Here is a 17553-nt window from a genome sequence, read left to right as displayed (position 1 = left end):
CTGCGACTAATTTAATCGATTATAATTTTGTCTCTCAGTTTGGCATGTCATTGATTCCATTGTCCACTCCTATCCAGATGTCGGGTGCGGATTTGACCCCTCTACAGGCAGGGTTGATCAAATTCCGAACCCCGCAGATGAAGCTTATGGTGGGAGCTATGCATGAAGAATGGTGTTCTTTTCTAGTTATGGAAAACCTGTCTGAAAATGTCATTCTTGGTCTACCCTGGCTCCGGATCCATAATCCGGTAATTAATTGGGAAACTCTGGAGCTGGTTCATTGGGGTCCTCTCTGTAAGGAACACCTGACCAGAGTTTCACTATGTACAGTAGTGACGGAAGATCAGAGTCTTCCAGGTTTTCTCTCTGACTACTCAGATGTGTTTTCTAAACCCTTGTCCCAAGTCCTTCCTCCTCACAGGGAGTTTGATTGTAAAATTGACCTTCTTTCCGATGCTAGATTGCCTAAGGGTCGTATATATAACTTGTCGGTGCCAGAACGGGAGGCACTAAAGAGCTATATTGAGGAGAGTTTGGCAATCGGACATATTCGTCCCTCTGAGTCGCCCACTGGGGCCGGGTTCTTTTTTGTTGAGAAAAAAGATGGTGGTTTACGGCCGTGTATTGATTATCGAGAATTAAATAAGATAACGGTAAAAAACTCAGGTCCCCTCCCCTTGATCCCGGATCTCTTAAATCAGGTTTCTGGGGCCCAAGTTTTCTCTAAATTAGATCTCAGAGGGGCTTATAACCTGATTCGGGTCCGAGAAGGGGATGAGTGGAAAACCGCATTTAATACACCTTTGGGGCACTTTGAATACCTGGTTATGCCTTTTGGTTTGAGTAATGCCCCAGCGGTTTTTCAAGGTTTTATGAACTCCATCTTTCATGATTACATCGGTGTGTTTATGGTGGTGTATCTAGACGATATTTTGATTTTTTCTCCTGATATGGTTTCTCACCAGCAACATCTCCGCCAAGTACTTACCAGGTTGCGCAAAAACCACCTCTTCGCTAAGCTGGAAAAGTGTGTTTTTTGCGTCCAGAAGGTTTCCTTCTTAGGTTATGTTGTGACTCCCTCTGATGTACAGATGGATCCGAGTAAGGTTCAGGCGCTCACGGACTGGGTTCGGCCTACAAATCTTAAGGCCCTTCAACGATTTTTAGGTTTCGCTAACTATTATCGGAACTTTATAAAGAACTTTTCTGTGATCGCCAAACCCCTCACGGATCTAACCCGTAAGGGTGCTGATCCAAACAACTGGTCCCCTGCCGCTTGCTCAGCGTTTGAAACTTTAAAAGCGGCATTCTCGTCAGCCCCAGTTTTGGTTCAACCTGACCTCTCTCTACCGTTTGTTGTGGAAGTTGATGCCTCCGAGGTAGGAGTAGGTGCAGTGTTGTCTCAGGGGTCCTCCACTCTCACCAGACTGAGGCCCTGTGCATATTTCTCTAGAAAGTTTTCCTCTTGTGAGAGGAATTATGATATTGGTAATCGAGAGCTCCTTGCCATTAAGTGGGCATTTGAAGTCTGGCGACACTTTTTGGAGGGAGCTCTTCATCCGATAACTGTGCTCACAGATCATAAGAACTTAGTATATTTGGATACTGCTAAGCGTTTGAACTCACGTCAGGCTAGGTGGGCCTTGTTTTTCTCTCGCTTTAATTTTGTGGTCACCTACCGACCTGGGTCAAAAAATGTGAAGGCTGATGCCTTGTCCCGTAGCTTTGGGACTCCTGAGCTTCCAGCGACTACGGACAGTAATATTTTGTCTCCAGGTGTTGTGTTGGCAGCTGTCTCCTCCCACCTCTCCTCTCAAATTTTAGCAGGACAAAAATCTGCACCCAAAGACCTTCCGGAAGGCAAATTGTTTGTTCCTATTTCTTGTCGTTTGAGAGTGTTGGAGGAGACGCATTGCTCAGTATTGGCAGGTCATCCGGGTATGCGGAGTACCTTGGATCTCGTAAAGAGAAGTTACTGGTGGCCTCACATGACTAAAGATGTGCACACATTTGTCCAAGCCTGTCAGGTCTGTGCGCGAGGAAAGACTCCCAGGAGACGTCCTGAGGGGCCTCTTCTTCCGCTTCCAGTTCCCACCAGGCCATGGTCTAAAGTGTCAATGGATTTTGTCACTGATCTGCCAGCATCTCAAGGCTATACAGTGATTTGGGTGGTAGTGGACCGTTTCTCCAAGATGGGACACTTTGTTCCATTAAAAAAGTTACCCTCAGCTGAAGAATTGGCTGATTTGTTTATACAGAATATTGTACGCCTCCATGGTATACCAGATGATATTGTGTCTGATAGGGGCGTACAATTTGTTTCCAAATTTTGGCGAGCATTCTGTTCTAGACTGGAAGTTAATCTGTCGTTCTCCTCTGCGTTTCATCCTGAGTCTAATGGTCAGTCCGAGAGAATGAATCAGGAGATGATTCAATATCTGCGACTCTTTGTCTCGGACAGTCAGGACCAGTGGGTGAAATTCCTTCCGTTGGCAGAATTTGCTATTAATAACCACTGTAGTTCGTCCACACAGGTATCTCCGTTTTTCTGCAATTATGGTTTTCATCCTCGTTTCTCTTTTTCATCTGTGCCTGTCTCTAACATTCCTCGAGCGGAAGCTATTGCATCCAAGTTACGCTCGCTCTGGTCACAAGTTCGGGAGAGTATTCGGAGGGCACAAGATTCTATGGTCCAACAGACTGAAAGAAGGCTCACTAACTCTGGTACGTTTGTGGTGGGGGATAAAGTGTGGTTATCCACGAAAAACCTTAAATTGAAGGTCCCCTCTTTGAAGTTTGCGCCCAGGTTTGTGGGTCCGTTTGTTGTCACTCATATGGTTAACCCGGTTTCCTTTAAGATTACACTTCCAGCGGGGTGGCGGGTTCATAACACCTTCCATAAAAGTCTTCTTAAGCGCTATGTGGAGCCTGTGTTGCCTCTTCCTGACCCTCCTTCTCCATCTATTGTGGAGGGGAATCTGGAATTTGAAGTGGAAAAAGTGGTGAATTCCAGATGGGTAGGTAACTCCCTGCAGTACCTGGTCCATTGGAAGGGTTTTGGTCCTGAGGATAGGTCTTGGGTTCCGGCTAGAGATGTTCATGCTCCACGGTTGCTCAGGTTGTTTCATCAGGCCAACCCTCAGAAGCCATCTTTAAGATCTAGGGGTCCGAAGGCCCCCCGTCAGGGGGGGGGTACTGTCAGGTTCGCTAGGGAGATTGCTGGGACTTCTGGTTCTTCTGGTGGTGCCAGCAGCGTTCTCCGTACCCCGGCGCGTATCCGCGCAAACTCCACCTCTCGTCCTGGGCAGCGGCTGCTAAGATCTCGCGCTGTCTAGGAGGGGCTGGGACTTTGAACCTCTGCTGGGTGCCTGGTTATTCTGCACCGTGAGGGGTTAATTCCCAGGTACTGTCCAGCTCCTATCAGATTCTGGAGGTGGAGTTCTGGCTGCATAAATTGCAGCTTCACTAGTTCCCAGTGCCAGTGTTTGAAAATCCCTTTCTCCCTGGTTGCTGCTCGTTTGTATTGCTCAGTATCTGTATCTATATTGTTGTTAACTCGGCTAGTTTTTGGACTTTGACTCTTGCTTACTGATTCTGCCTTTGACGTTCCCTCTAGTTGTGACTCCGGCTTGTTTACTATTCTTTCATGTTCTATGTTTGTCAGTCTGTTTGTGTTTGCCCTTATCCACACTTACTCAGTATATTCCGAGTCTTCAAGTAGTCGCCCCACGGTTTAGCGTGGGGGGGCTATAGGAAGGGACAGAGGTTGGGGTAAGCTCAGGGCTCACCTTCCCCTGTCTTGTGTGTACCCTATCCTAACAATAACAAGCCGTGCACCTGTGTGACATCAAATGATCAGGTATACAATAAGCTGTGCACTGGTTTGACATTACATGACCAGGAATAAAATGGGTCATATTCCCTGACATTCAGAGGCTGCACCAATTCATGTTGCCCATGGAGCAGAGCCAATCTGGCTCCTCTACAAAAAGTGCATTGATTCCAGCCACACTGACCACTGGCCCTAGGCTAACGATATACAACTACCATGGCCAGCCTACTAACATGCCGCCTCTCTCAAGGATTTTGTTGCCAGCCTAAGACCCTGTTACTGCTGTTGTTTGGAGTTCTTCACAATAAACGCAACTTTGAGTTATTTTCAAACTCTCTCTTTTTCTCTGCTTCATCCTGCCGGCCCAGGACACGGGTGGATGACTCCTAACCTAGAACATAGTGATACCATGACACAAGCTTTAGGCCACAGCCAAGCCAGCCACTCAAGTCCTGGCTTACAGGCCGCCCCACACCAACATCTACATACATGTTCCTGTCAGCCCAGTGGCGTGTGCTGCAGATGCCCTGTAGGACATCTTGTATCATACCTTCCTACAGTGACTCTGTGGGGCAGATTTACTTACCCGGCCCATTTGTGATCCAACGGCGTGTTCTCTGCGGTGGATTCGGGTCTTCCGGCGATTCACTAAGGTAGTTCCTCCGACGTCCACCAGGTGGCGCTGCTGCGCTGAAGTTCCCCGGAATGCACTGATCTTCACCAAGCCGGACCAAGTGAAGGTAAGCGCGAGTACCGCAAAATTTTTTTTTAAAATGCTGCGGTTTTTCCGAATCCGTCGGGTTTTCGCTCGGCCAAGCCCCCCGATTTCCGCCGCGTTCGCGCCAAAATCCGATCGCGTGTGCCAAAATCCCGGGGCAATACAGGGAAAAGCGGCGCAAATCAGAAATATTCGGGTAACACGTCAGGAAAACGCGGATCGGGCCCTTAGTAAATGACCCCCAGTGTGTCTACAGCTTTTACAGTAAAGAATTATTAAGTCCAAAATACCATACAAAACAACAATGACGTGATATAGATGGAAAGATGTAACTTTGTAGCCTCATATCGAGAAGAAGGAACCGTCTTTTTATGGATATGCTAATCAGTTTCTAAGAGTGTCACCAGATTTCCCTATAGGAGGTAAAAATTACAAACATGGCTAAAGATTCAGCAGCTGGGGCAAGTGTCAGACGAAATCCTCAAACTTCTGATTGAGGGTAAATGCGCAAATCCGTCTCACCGCTGGTAATTTGCCTTTCCTTACTAAAAGACCCTAATGACAATGTTATTGACTTGTAAGAGGGGAGGGTCTATGGGGCAGTTCAATGCAATGAAATAAGAGCACAGCAGTGTGAGGAAACGCCCCCAAGGGAAAATACAATACAATAAAGCTTTCTTGATTACTGACGAAATTGTGAATATGAAACTACTTTTCACAGTCCTGCTGCTACGAACTATATACACACAGATATGATATTAATAAATGAGTATGTATTGGTTCTTAAGTCTCCAAGAGCTGGACTCAATCTTAACAAATTTATAGTTGGGATCTTCCTTTGTGATATCCCTACGTCTTAACATGGGCGATGGAGGAAGTCCTCTAAATCACATTGTTTTTGCAAAGACACCAAACCTTACTTTTCCATATACAGGACCCTACACATGTGTATATATAGCCAGAGCCACAGACTACACGGGTAGCGCTGGATGTATACAAGTGATGTGGGACGTCGACAGTGAGAGTCGCTCTCTTGTCCGTGTTTATAGTAACCTGCGCACAATGGTCTCACGTATACAATGGCTGCCGGACTCTTCATAGTACGGAGATGGGGATGTCCGGCATACAGATTCATCATGTAAGAGCTAATTTCCTGTGCTTAAGTGTGGACCTATGCAGATACTTATATCAGGATGTGTGTGATCATAATAACAGTGTATTATATACCAGCTCCATAGCTGGATCCTATCACCCTATTGTCACCAGGGACGCAGAATGTGCAATGGCAACCAGGCCCAACAGGCTTAGGGGGCTCTATATGAGAAGACTAGTACCATAAATCGTACATTATAGTCGGGGGCCTGGCACAGACTTTGCACTGGGGCCCATCTGTTTCATGTTACCCCTCTGGATGTCACTGACAAGCATGGACCAGTCTATCACAACGGATTTATTACCCTATGTTATAGGTGAAGTGTTTTGCATCATAAACATTTTATTATTGAGAAAATCTATACAAAGATACAGGACACTTCACCTACAAGGATATACATTTATAAATATACTAATATAAATGATTAAAAAACACAATTATGTGGATGAAAACTTGGGTTTGGTCATTAATTGGTCTTGGTCAACTTTATATATAACCAACCAAAACAAAAGCAGATTCTGTCCAGTGCCGATCTTCCTTCCACTAATTATGTCGACTTCGATTGAGTGCCAAAAACACTGGCAGCCATATTCTATTAACATCGGCATGGATATCCGCCAACAAGGTGGCAGTCCACCCTTATCCCTGACTGTAACCATCCCCTTGTCCAACAAGAACTTTTCCAGGACAAAGTGAGAAAACATCTTGTAAGAGGGTGGTGGGGCCATAGGACATACATGGTGGTAACGCCCAAAGACTGACATCTTCTGGAAAAAGGCGCAAAATCACATTCGGAAAATATATTCGCCAGACTTTGCAACATTGTTCTACATTGTGAGTTTGGGGTTGGAGGCTTCAGGTTATCTAAAGACAAACATGTTACTTACATACTGATGGCTAAGAAAGCTCTTATTCCATTTTATTGCTTCCAGGAGATACCCCCACCCAGTGTCGGACTGGCCCACCAGAGTACCAGAGGGCCCTGGCTTTTCATCTGAAAACAACACAATTTGAAGGCTTCTAGAGTATATTTCTTGGGGGATAATGAAGAGTGGGCCCCTAGATTGATTTTCTCTGGTGGGCCTATTGAAACCCAGTCCGACACTGACCCCACCAATCTCATGTTGGCTGGAAAAGGTTTCCCAACTTTGCAGAATGCAGGAATTAACAAATTGTGCTCACCGCTCCCACGAGAAATGGAAAAAATAACATGGTATTTTCTCTTCTTGCTGGGTTTCATGTAATATATGAATATGGCATGTTATTTCTTGACCAATGGGGTTCAGGTATGCCGCCTTGAAAGAGCAAATCCCCACTATGCCCATCCAAATTCTTTATGGTGTACTACCATCTCATCCAGGGACCAGGCACGCTCACAAACTTGTATCTTGCTAGCTCTATAGTCAGGGGTTCCATGGTCTCCCTCAAGTACAGGGAAGGAATCATTTCTAACCACAGCAAGGTTACTCTACCGAAAAACTCAACCAGACAATGGCAGATTAGGCCACTTTCCACCTATGGTACTAGAATCATCTCCATGGGGAATGAAGAGTGAGTCCCTTCTACCTGCTTTCAATCTGTGGTTTCAGGACATCTGGAGGACCTTTAAAGCTCCTGAAATGGTTCTTGTGTACATATGTACTGAGAGCAGGAACAGATGTGTGATTATTTCAAGGGTGAAGGTCCTTCACAAAATTATTAGAAACTGGAGTGACCTCTATTAAATTATCTAAATTGTATCAGTTTTTTCGAAAAGACCTAAACCAGGATCTGAGTCACTCCAGTCAAGTTAAGTGGGGGAATCAAGTTGGTTTTATCACTAAAGCACAATGGGGGGAGATATATGGAAATGTGGTTAGAAGCTCAATTAATTTAAATCACAGATGTACACAATTGAATATTCTGTATAGGATTTATTTTTCTCCACAGCTTTTGTATAGGATAGGATTAAAGGACAACTCTAATTGCACGAGGTGTAATAGATCCAATGCTGATATCCTCCATATTCTATGGGATTGTCCCACGATCGAGATGTATTGGTCGGAGATATTTGAAATTATAGAGAGACGGGTAGGTTGCTCCCTAGTGCGAACGGCCACCCTCGGCCTACTGGGCTTAATCTCCCCTACCATAGGCCCAAGATCCAAGTCTGACCTGATTTTGAAGGTTCTCTTTCTAGCAAGATGGGTTCTGATTAAACATTGGAAAGATAGCATCGCTCCGGGGACGAGAGAATGGCAAAGTATAGTGGAACGTACTAAGTCGTATGAATGTACATATGAAAAAAGATATAGAAGTAGTAGAAAACTTAAGCAGCTGTGGGATCAATGGGAGTCCGAAAAAAGCCAATAAATTTCTTCTGGTTCGGTTTTCCTTTTGTTTTTTTTTTTTTTTTTTTTTCTCTTTGTTTTGTTCAGCTCCAGCAGGGTTCAGGGGGAAGGTGCTGTATTTTCTCTTTGTTTTTTGGATAAATAATATTGGATAATGGGGGGGAGGGGATGTGGGATGAAAATAACATGATAATTGGATTTAAGGTGGTTGTGAAAAATATCAATAATGTAACACTGTTGAGTATGTCTTTTGTTCACTCTGTAAAATTTCAATAAAAAAATCTATTAATAAAAAAAAAAAAAAAAAAAAAAAAAAAAGGTCCTTCTCAGTATAAAATTTAATGGGTGGTTGGGTGGCCATGGGTCCCAGGCTACCGTCCAAGACGCCTATATTATAATACACTACTGCACCCAGATAATTTACACCTCTATGAATCAAAATAACAATGTTACCCTGAGAGATCCTGCTGATAAGGCAATTACAAGCTCAAACACCAAGCCAGCAGAACCTGCATATAATTCAGATGCAAGTTAAGGCTGTCGATGTAACAATACAAAAAAATACAAATCGTGGTTAAAACTTAGCTTTTACTGAATTCGTTTAAAAGTGAACAAACAGTAATCTGGCTTCAAAGAAATTGTATGAACGCACGGTTGCCCATCTGCAAAAAATAGGAAGAGACAAAGCGAGTGTGAGCCGGGTGGCTTTCTTTATACAGTTCAAGAGTATAGATGCAGCTTTTAGTGAAAAGGAAAGCTCACCTCTGTGGGCTGCACATCTTGATATGTAACAGGTGAATATCTACACTCAAATTTCCGGATGTTCCTCGGTGGAGGTGCCATAAACAAAGGGTCAATCAGGTGATTACGGGCACCCTATGTCCATATAGAGTGTAGAAAAGAAAAAGGAAAGAGGAGGAAACAAGGTGTTGTAACTAGAGGCATGGGAGGCAAGGGTCAAGCATGACTATCACTCTCCCTGTTAATGCCCTAGATTCAATTTCTAAAACACCCTGTTAGCCTAACCTCGGGGTTACCTGAACTATCAAACCAGAAATAAAACCTCATAGCTTCTCTACTTGTTTCTGATCCCCAAGGTCACAAAAATATATAAAGCAAAAGCAGCTCTAAAAACCATAACCCTGACATGATAAAGATAGATCACATTCAAAACTGACACTAGTCTGGCAAACCGGGCAGGAAAACCTATGGTCAATTCCTTCCGACAACCTTTTTACATCTGCTGAATCATGAAATACTTTGTAATATCAGGATCCCCATGCAGTTTTCACAAAAAAACACACCCAATAATTGTTTTTGGAGTCCATGGATTGACATAACGCTCTCCCGCAAAGAAGCCAAATAGTCATAAGTGATAACTGATAAGAAGGAGGCGTCAGCTGAAACCAAGCCACCTAAAGGAAACCTACCATGAGGAATCAGATCTGATGGTAGATTCCTCCATGATCAGTAGGCTCTGTGCTTTTCTTTTGGTATTAACCCCTTACAATACTGATGTTTTGGCACAATGATCTGTGTCAGACACAATGGGGGTCATTTACTAAGGGCCCGATTCGCGTTTTCCCGACGTGTTACTCGAATATTTGCGGCGATTTCCCCTGAATTGCCCCGGGATTTTGGAGCACATGATCGGATTGTGGTACATCGGCGCTGGCATGCACGCGACATCAGGTGGACGGCGGAGGAACTGCCTTAGTGAATCACCGGAAGACCCGTATCCACCGCACAGAACGCGCCACTGTCGCGATCCAGCGGCTCGTTCTCTTTGGATGATTCGGGTCTTCTGGAGATTCTCTAAGGTAGTGCGCCCGATGTCCACCAGGTGTCACTGCTGCGCTGAAGTCCATCGGAGTTTACTGGAAATCACCAAGCCGGGCCGGGTGCAGGTAAGTGCGTGTTAAGCGACACTTTTAAAAAAAAAAATACGGCGGTTTTTCCGAATCCATCGGGTTTTCTTACGGCCACGCCCCCGATTTCCGTCACATGCATGCCGGCGCCAATGTGCCACAATCCGATCGCGTGCGCCAAAAACCCGTGGCAATTCTGGGAAAATCGGCACAAGGCGGTAAAATTCGGGTAACCCGAAGGAAAAACGCGATTCGGGCCCTTAGTAAATGACCCCCAATGGACCATTTTCCAAGGGTGTTTCTTGAAACTTGTCTGGTGCTATTCATGCTGACAGCTGGACCATCCTCCGGTATATGTTGGCCTGAAGCCAGATCTATCCACACAGTCATATTCTAGATTTCTCAGAAGATCCTTGTGGTTTTTATTCTAGTAAGAGCTTTGTTTGCACAAAAAAACCACAAGAACAACGGCTCGAAGGCAAAAAAGATAATTAAAAGTGATTTTCTGAAGAACACAGAGACTAGTTTAGAAAAAAAATAGAAGTGGCACCAGGGGCGGCTTTTGTTTTTTGGGGCTTCCACTTCCGTTGACTAAAAGTTCTGACGTCACATTCATATCCTGAGGTGTCATATGGCGCTTATTCAGACGTGACAGCTATGGCCAGCGATGGCTCAGTGGTCACATTCACAACGAATCATCCGACAGCAGTGGAAGCCACAGAGACTTATTATTAGATTTCTTGAGAATTAGGGACCATATTAAAAATACCTTATTTAATGTTTTTTAGAATGACCTGCCAACTATTCTGCACATAATACACTTTATTTCTCATTTGAGACCTGTGTATAATTGGAGCTTTGATAATACATGATGACCCCAGCCCATTACTGGATACTGACTGGGCAGACTGGTACACAGGTCACACCCAGTTACTGCTAGTAACCCAAAACGATGCCCCACCAGGGAATATGCAGTGGTTCCTCCAATTCACTTAACTTCCTGAATATTATACCATGGCACCAGTCCCAGACACATTTTTGTATGAGCAATCATCTTTAGTGACCGGGCCGTCACATCAGCATATTTTAGGGGTTACATAGCTGGATGGGTTTAAAAAATAGAAGTTCTTTTTTTACTAACTTATTGTAACCTTAAAGAACTATTTTCCATTTCTCTCCATGTAGTCAAAATATAGAAGGAGTATGTAAAATATGTACATCCTTACTGCTTGTAAATTATTTGTAATGGTAAGTAGCAGCTGGGTGCTTGTAATGAAATGTCATAGATGAATTGATCATCAGCAAGTGTGACCACCTCCATAAGAGCAAGTGTTTTGATGGTCTGCAGCGTTAAGGTTTCCATAGAGAGAAGATGCTTCAGATTTGGTTCCCTCTAAGAGTCTAAAATAAAGTTTTGAGAATGACACAAATATGATATTGTCACATGATCTGTTGCCCTCTGGTTTGTCAGATGTTTTTATCACATACAGAAATACAAGTGCAATCATATTATGAGTAACAAAAGCTTTTATTGTCAGTGAGAAGGAGTTACTGCAGCGAGTCAGTATCTGCAGTGTTGTCCCTTCTTCTTCAGGACCTCTGCAATTCTCCCTGGCAGCTCTCAATCACCTCCTGCACCAGATCCTGACTGATCGCCGTCCATTCCTGCACAATCACTGCTGCATCTTGTCACAATTTGTTGGTTTTTGTTTGTCCACCCGTCTCTTGATGATTGACCACAAGTTCTCAATAGGATTAAGATCTGGGGAGTTTCCAGGCCATGGACCCAGAATCTCTATGTTTTGTTCCCTGAGCCATTTAGTTCTCACCTTTGCTTTATGGTAGGTGCTCCCTCATGCTGGAGAAGGCATTGCTCATCACCATCTGCTCTTGGAGGGTTGGGAGAAGTTGCTCTTGGAGGACATTCTGGTCCCATTCTTTATTCATGGATGTGTTTTTAGGCAACACTGTGAGAGAGCCAATTCCCTTGGCTGAGAAGCCGCCCCACACATGAATGGCTGCAGGAGGCTTTACAGTTGGCATGAGACAAGACTGGTGGTATCGCTCACCTTGTCTTCTCCTACAAGCTGTTTTCAGCTGTTCCAAACAATCGGAAAGGGGATTCATCAGAGAAAATGACTTTCCCCCAGTCCTCAGCAGTCCACTCCCTGTACCTTCTGCAAAATATCAGTCTGTCCCTGATGTGTTTTCTGGAGAGAAGTGGCTTCTTTGCTGCCCTCCTGGACACCAGGCCTTGCTCCAAGAGTCTCCGCAGTCTCACAGTGCGTGCAGATGCACTCACACCTGCCTGCTACCATTCCTGAGCAAGCTCTGCACTGCTGGGAGCCCCATCCCCAAGCTGAAACACTTTTAAGAGACGGTCCTGGCGCTTGCTGGTCCTTCTTGGGTGCCCTGGAGCCTTTTTGGCAACAATGGAACCTCTCTCCTTGATGATAGAATAGATTGTTGACTGAGGTGCAATCTTTCTAGCTGCGATACTCTTCCAGGTTAGGCCAGTTTTGTGCAGTGCAATGATGACTGCACGTGTTTCTTTAGAGATAACCATGGTTAACAGAAGAGAAACAATGATGCCAAGCACCAGCCTCCTATTAAAGTGTCCAGCTGTGTGATTCTTACTTAATCATGACAGATGGATCTCCAGTCCTGTCCTCATCAGCACCCGCACCTGTGTTACTGGAGCAATCACTGAAACCATGTTAGCTGCTCCTTTTAAGGCGCCTGCAATGAAGTTGAAATGTGTTTTTGGGGAAAAAGTTCCTTTTCTAGGCAAATATTGACTTTGCAATTAATTGCTGTTAAGCTGATCACTCTTTATAACATTCTGGAGTATATGCAAATTGCCAGTATAAAACCTGATGCAGGAGACTTTGTAAAAATTAATGTTTGTATCACTCTCAAAACTTTTGGCCATGACTGTATTATGGATTTACAATTACAAGACAAAGAAGATAAATCTACGTATTTCTTGTGTCTGGTAGATACAATAGCAAGGACTTACCGGTAAGGGCGCGTTCACACGTTGCGTTTTGGTCGCATTTTCATTGCATTTGAAACGCATATACAACAGCTGATGAGAGGTGATTTGCCTAATTACATTACCGTTTACGTTTGTAAACGCAATGTTTCACTGCATTTAACCCTGCAACTGAAAAAAGCGCCCAAAGTCAAAAATGGCACTTTTTTGCCATTTTGAAAAAATTCAATAAAAAGTGATCAAAAGCTCGTACACTCCTAAAAATGGTAGCATTGAAAACGCAATCAAAAGTCGCAAAAATGACACCCACAGCCCTGTACACCGAAGTATGGAAAAGTTATTAGCGTAATCCCAAAAGATCCCAAAAATCATTTTCTACGAGGCTTTAATTTTTGTAAATGTATGAAAACATTATAAAACCTATACATCCCCGTAATCGTACCGTCCCAAAGAATAAAGTAGACATGTCATTTGGGGCGCACAGTGAAATCCGTAAAAATCCAAGCCCACAAGAAAACGGCGCAAATGCGTTTTTTCACCATTTTCAATGCATTTTGGAATGTTTATATGGTAGGTTTCATCTGGATGTGAGAGATAGTTCATGCCTGTAGCAGTACCTGCTCTGTACCACTAGATGTCACTGTACTACTGTTTTCTACTAAGTCTATTTTTTTAATTGCAAACTGAGTTTTTTTTCTAAATTGTCTACATTACATATGGGTGGGAGGTTATGACTTTAAAAATGGGGCTTTTAAATAGGGCCACCTAGGGAGGGTGCTACACAAAAGGGGTATTATACAGAGTTGGGGTATCAGACTGCCTAGGCCCAGGATTGGGTAATGCAAAAACAGAGCTATAGGTTCCTGCACATCCTAAGCCAAGGCCCTCAGGGACCACTTACTTTATTGATCCTCACGTAGCATAATGCTCCTCCCCTGTGGATCCCAATGTACCTCACACTGTATAATAGCCCCATGTGAAATTAAAAAATAATAATGTAATGTGTTCCACAAACTTATAATTCCCCCAGGCTCGGGGATGAAATGGTCCGTGAGAGTGGAAAATAATCAATTGTATGAGTGTAAGATGGAAGCCAAGGGAGATGGACATTTCATTAGCAAGGGGTGGCTTCTGTTGGACATTTCATTACAGAGGGGTGGCTGCTGGAAATGTATTTACAGAAAGGTGGCTGCCGGAAATGTATTTACAGAAGGGTGGCTGCCGGAAATGTATTTACAGACGGGTGGCTGCTGGAAATTTAATTACAGAGGGATGACTGCTGGAAAAAAATTCATGAGGCTACTTAACATCAAATTAATAAGGAGGGCTGCGGCTTGACAGGACACATATAAGGGGAAGCTGATGGACATTTCATAAATGTTGGGAAATGGCTGGACTGTATATATGTGGGCTGCTAGACACTAAGGGCTGGCTTATGGGTGGGGCTCCTAGTGCACGGGTCTCAGAGCCTCCACCACTTTGCTCCTTCATGGGTCCACACAAGCAGCAATGTGCTTGCTACAGTACCGCGGCTTTGCATCGCTTCCAGAGACAGCAGCAACCAGGGCCGGCTCATTACTGGCACTCTTTTGCCCCTTTACCCAGCTCCATTGCTGAGCTGGTTTCAGTATATAATCACTTGCATGCGCATCTATAGGACAGCAGAGCACCGGTGTGTGTTGCCCATGACCGCTGGCATGAAGATGCAGAGGACACCAAAGAAAAAGCAGGAGGAAAGTACATTCTTGTATTTTTTTATGCTGCATTGGGGCTAATTAACTAAAAAGAGGGGCCTGCTTGATGGATTACTAAGGGGGAGTGCTGTGTTACAGATTACTAAGGGGGGGGGCTCTGCCTAACAGAATACAAAGGGGGATCCTGCCTAACGGATTACTGTTAGATATTAAATTTGTACCCTCTCTGGGCTCAGTGGGGGCTTCTGCAAGATTTTGTGCCCGGGGGCCCCCACAACCTTAATCCAGTGATCTGTATATATGCGGTATGAAAGTATAGTGCTGTGTGTTTCTGTTCAGCATATGTGTATTATCAAGTGTAATGTGTGGGATGGGGGTGGCAGTGAGAGTTCACACGGAGGCCCACTGGTGTCTTGTTACGACACTTCCCCTATTCATGTAGCACTACCTATAACAGCACCCGTCATTGAAGTCCTCACTTATAATGTTACCTCTTTCATTATGCCCCACTGATGCTTATCTGTAGCCCCAAACTCATAATACCCTATAATTATAATGCTTTATTATAGTAATACATTTAGTGTTCCCATTGGCTGAACTATTCCCATAACAGCTGTATCATTTGTTAGCTGTTTGCCAAATGACTGTGCAACACCCTCGCCGATGCAAGGCAGAGGAGTGGTTGCGAATATGTCCCACCATGTAGCTTGCAGCCTGTGTAGGGTCTAGTCAGCCCCACAGCATGTCACTACATCACACTACATAACACTAAAGGACACAGGGGAACATTGCAGTGGTAGATCCTGCCTGGTAAGGCAGGAGTTAATTGTTTCCTGTGATGTAATATGTGTCAGCCAATCACATGTGTTACACACTGTTTCTGTGAGCTGAGATGTAATTGGAGGAGCAGCCACCACCTGACCAGGGGGAGTAACAAGATCCTTGGAAACTTCCAGAAGAAGTGAAGTTCTCTCTGAGAAGAGAGTGCAGTGTGAGGAGAGAGTTCACTCTCTCAGGTCAGAGTTCTCTCAGAAGAGAGTAGAGAGCAGTCAGACCTAGGAGTCTGCAGAAGCAGACTGGAGTTACTCCAGTACAGACTCCGTACAGCTAGCATACCAGACCAGAGCAGGAAGAGCCTAGCCCCTGCCTGAAGATTGGAACTAATAGCTAAGAGTTAGTGAGGATAGGGTGATACCTGAAGCAACCCAGGACAAGCTGAAGCATCCTTTTAGGACACAGCTACCTCCCAGCCTGCCCTCTGCATCCAGGCTGGCGCTCTACATCCTGTGGCTCCCTCCATCTGCATCTCAGCACTCCACTACTCTGTTAAAGGCACATTGCTGCGGTTCCTGTCGGTTCCAATAAAGAACTGTAAGTTGTTTTTGTTCAACCTCTGCCTCCGTCTGGTCCCTGCTACTATGGCTGCCATCATCACAGGCACCCTATCCACCACACAGAGACTCATACTCTAGACACCAAAGGGTTGCCCCAGGGAGATCCACTATAGCAGCCTCTCCCTCATCATTTCTTGCCAACACCACCCTGCTGGAGACCTGCCAGGCTGTAGGACAGCCCTCTGGTTCCCCATACCAAGCACCGTGACACTAGCGTGCCTAGGCCGCAACCGCCAGCCACTCGGGCTGCGGGCGCCGGTGGGGGATGTTGCAACTGCATGCATGAAGCAGATAATACCTGTGAATGGCTGACCCCCATGCAGCCATGTTATTCACATGTCTGTAGGCTCCTTCTTCCTTCTTCTTCTGGTGTAGGGAGGATCAAATTTTACTGCAGACTCCCACACAGCAGCTTCCTGCACAGTGTCTAGCGCTGAGCTGCAGTGAAAGAGCCTCCCCCCTCCCTCCCATGGATTGTCTGACATCTGCTGTAGTCAGAGAAGGAAGATAGAGCCCAAAGCTTACTCCAATGTGAGAAGTATCGCAGGAACTGAAAGACATAGGGAAGACGCCAGGTTTCTGCCCCCATGATATATGTGTTTGTCCTGTTTGCTGTACCCCGATCACCAATCAGTAAACCACTTCTCCTCCATCCTACTGTCTGGGAGGGAGTAATGGCCCATAATAGCGTCACTTGTAATGTAAAATTTGTGTATATTATTGTAATCTTATACAAGTGTAAGTGTAATATGGAGAAAATAGTTGTGGGTACTTGTATATGTGTGTGATGAATATTTGTATATTTATGAAAGCAAGCAGAGATCTAGAAATCTGCCCGGAGATCTGTTAACACACACAGACTGGGGAATCCTTTATCTATATCACGGCCCTCTCTTCTTCTTGCATCTCCTTGGTGACGGGTGTGGACGAGGCCTGTTCTCCTGGACCAAGCCATCTGGCAGTAGGCCGAGCTACAAGCCATAGCAGTCCCTGGGAATGCAGCTTCCCTCACACTGTGGTCAGCTCCCGGTGTGGTAACGTTACACATGAAGAGGAGACAGGTCCTAAGGGGCATAAATCAGCTAAATTTTGAGATTTGAAGGGTTGGTGAGCGACCCTCCCTCTTATACATCCGAAGGGTGTGGGAGGATTAATATCAGCCACCACAACCACTCAGCTAGGCCTCAAACCAAGAACACTCCATCCTGGGCGATGGCTGCCCAAATCCTGTCAACCCCTGGTGGACGCATCGCACCTTGCGCACCTCCGCACTGACCGTACTGGAGTCCTTTAGGTGCCTGTGATTTTATCGGACAAAATAATTCATAATGTCCTGTTATTTTACCACAAAACGGGCCGAGGCTTCAACATAAATACCCACAAAACACATCGTAGAGAAACCACTTTACTGTAAAAAGGGCTGCAATACAACATATACATCATGTGTACACAATAAGGACCATTCGGTGGCCGTTCAGTCACGGATAGTCCTGACAGAAACTTCTCTGAGGTTTCCTGCATCATCACTCATTGGAAAGACGAGCGGTCAGTCCATACATCTGACCACTA

The 17553-nt window shown here is 44.9% G+C and overlaps 1 protein-coding gene across 3 annotated transcripts in view; it reads right to left on the bottom strand.

The window, feature by feature from the left end:
- Positions 1-17553, bottom strand: part of PDE4A (phosphodiesterase 4A) — an 873456-nt gene that overhangs the window by 567280 nt on the left and 288623 nt on the right. The gene's annotated exons all lie outside the window — the stretch shown is intronic.

The sequence above is a fragment of the Engystomops pustulosus genome, chromosome 4 (genome assembly GCF_040894005.1).
Source record: "Engystomops pustulosus chromosome 4, aEngPut4.maternal, whole genome shotgun sequence".
Taxonomy (NCBI): Eukaryota; Metazoa; Chordata; class Amphibia; order Anura; family Leptodactylidae; genus Engystomops; species Engystomops pustulosus.
This window is presented reverse-complemented; position numbering and strand designations above follow the sequence as displayed.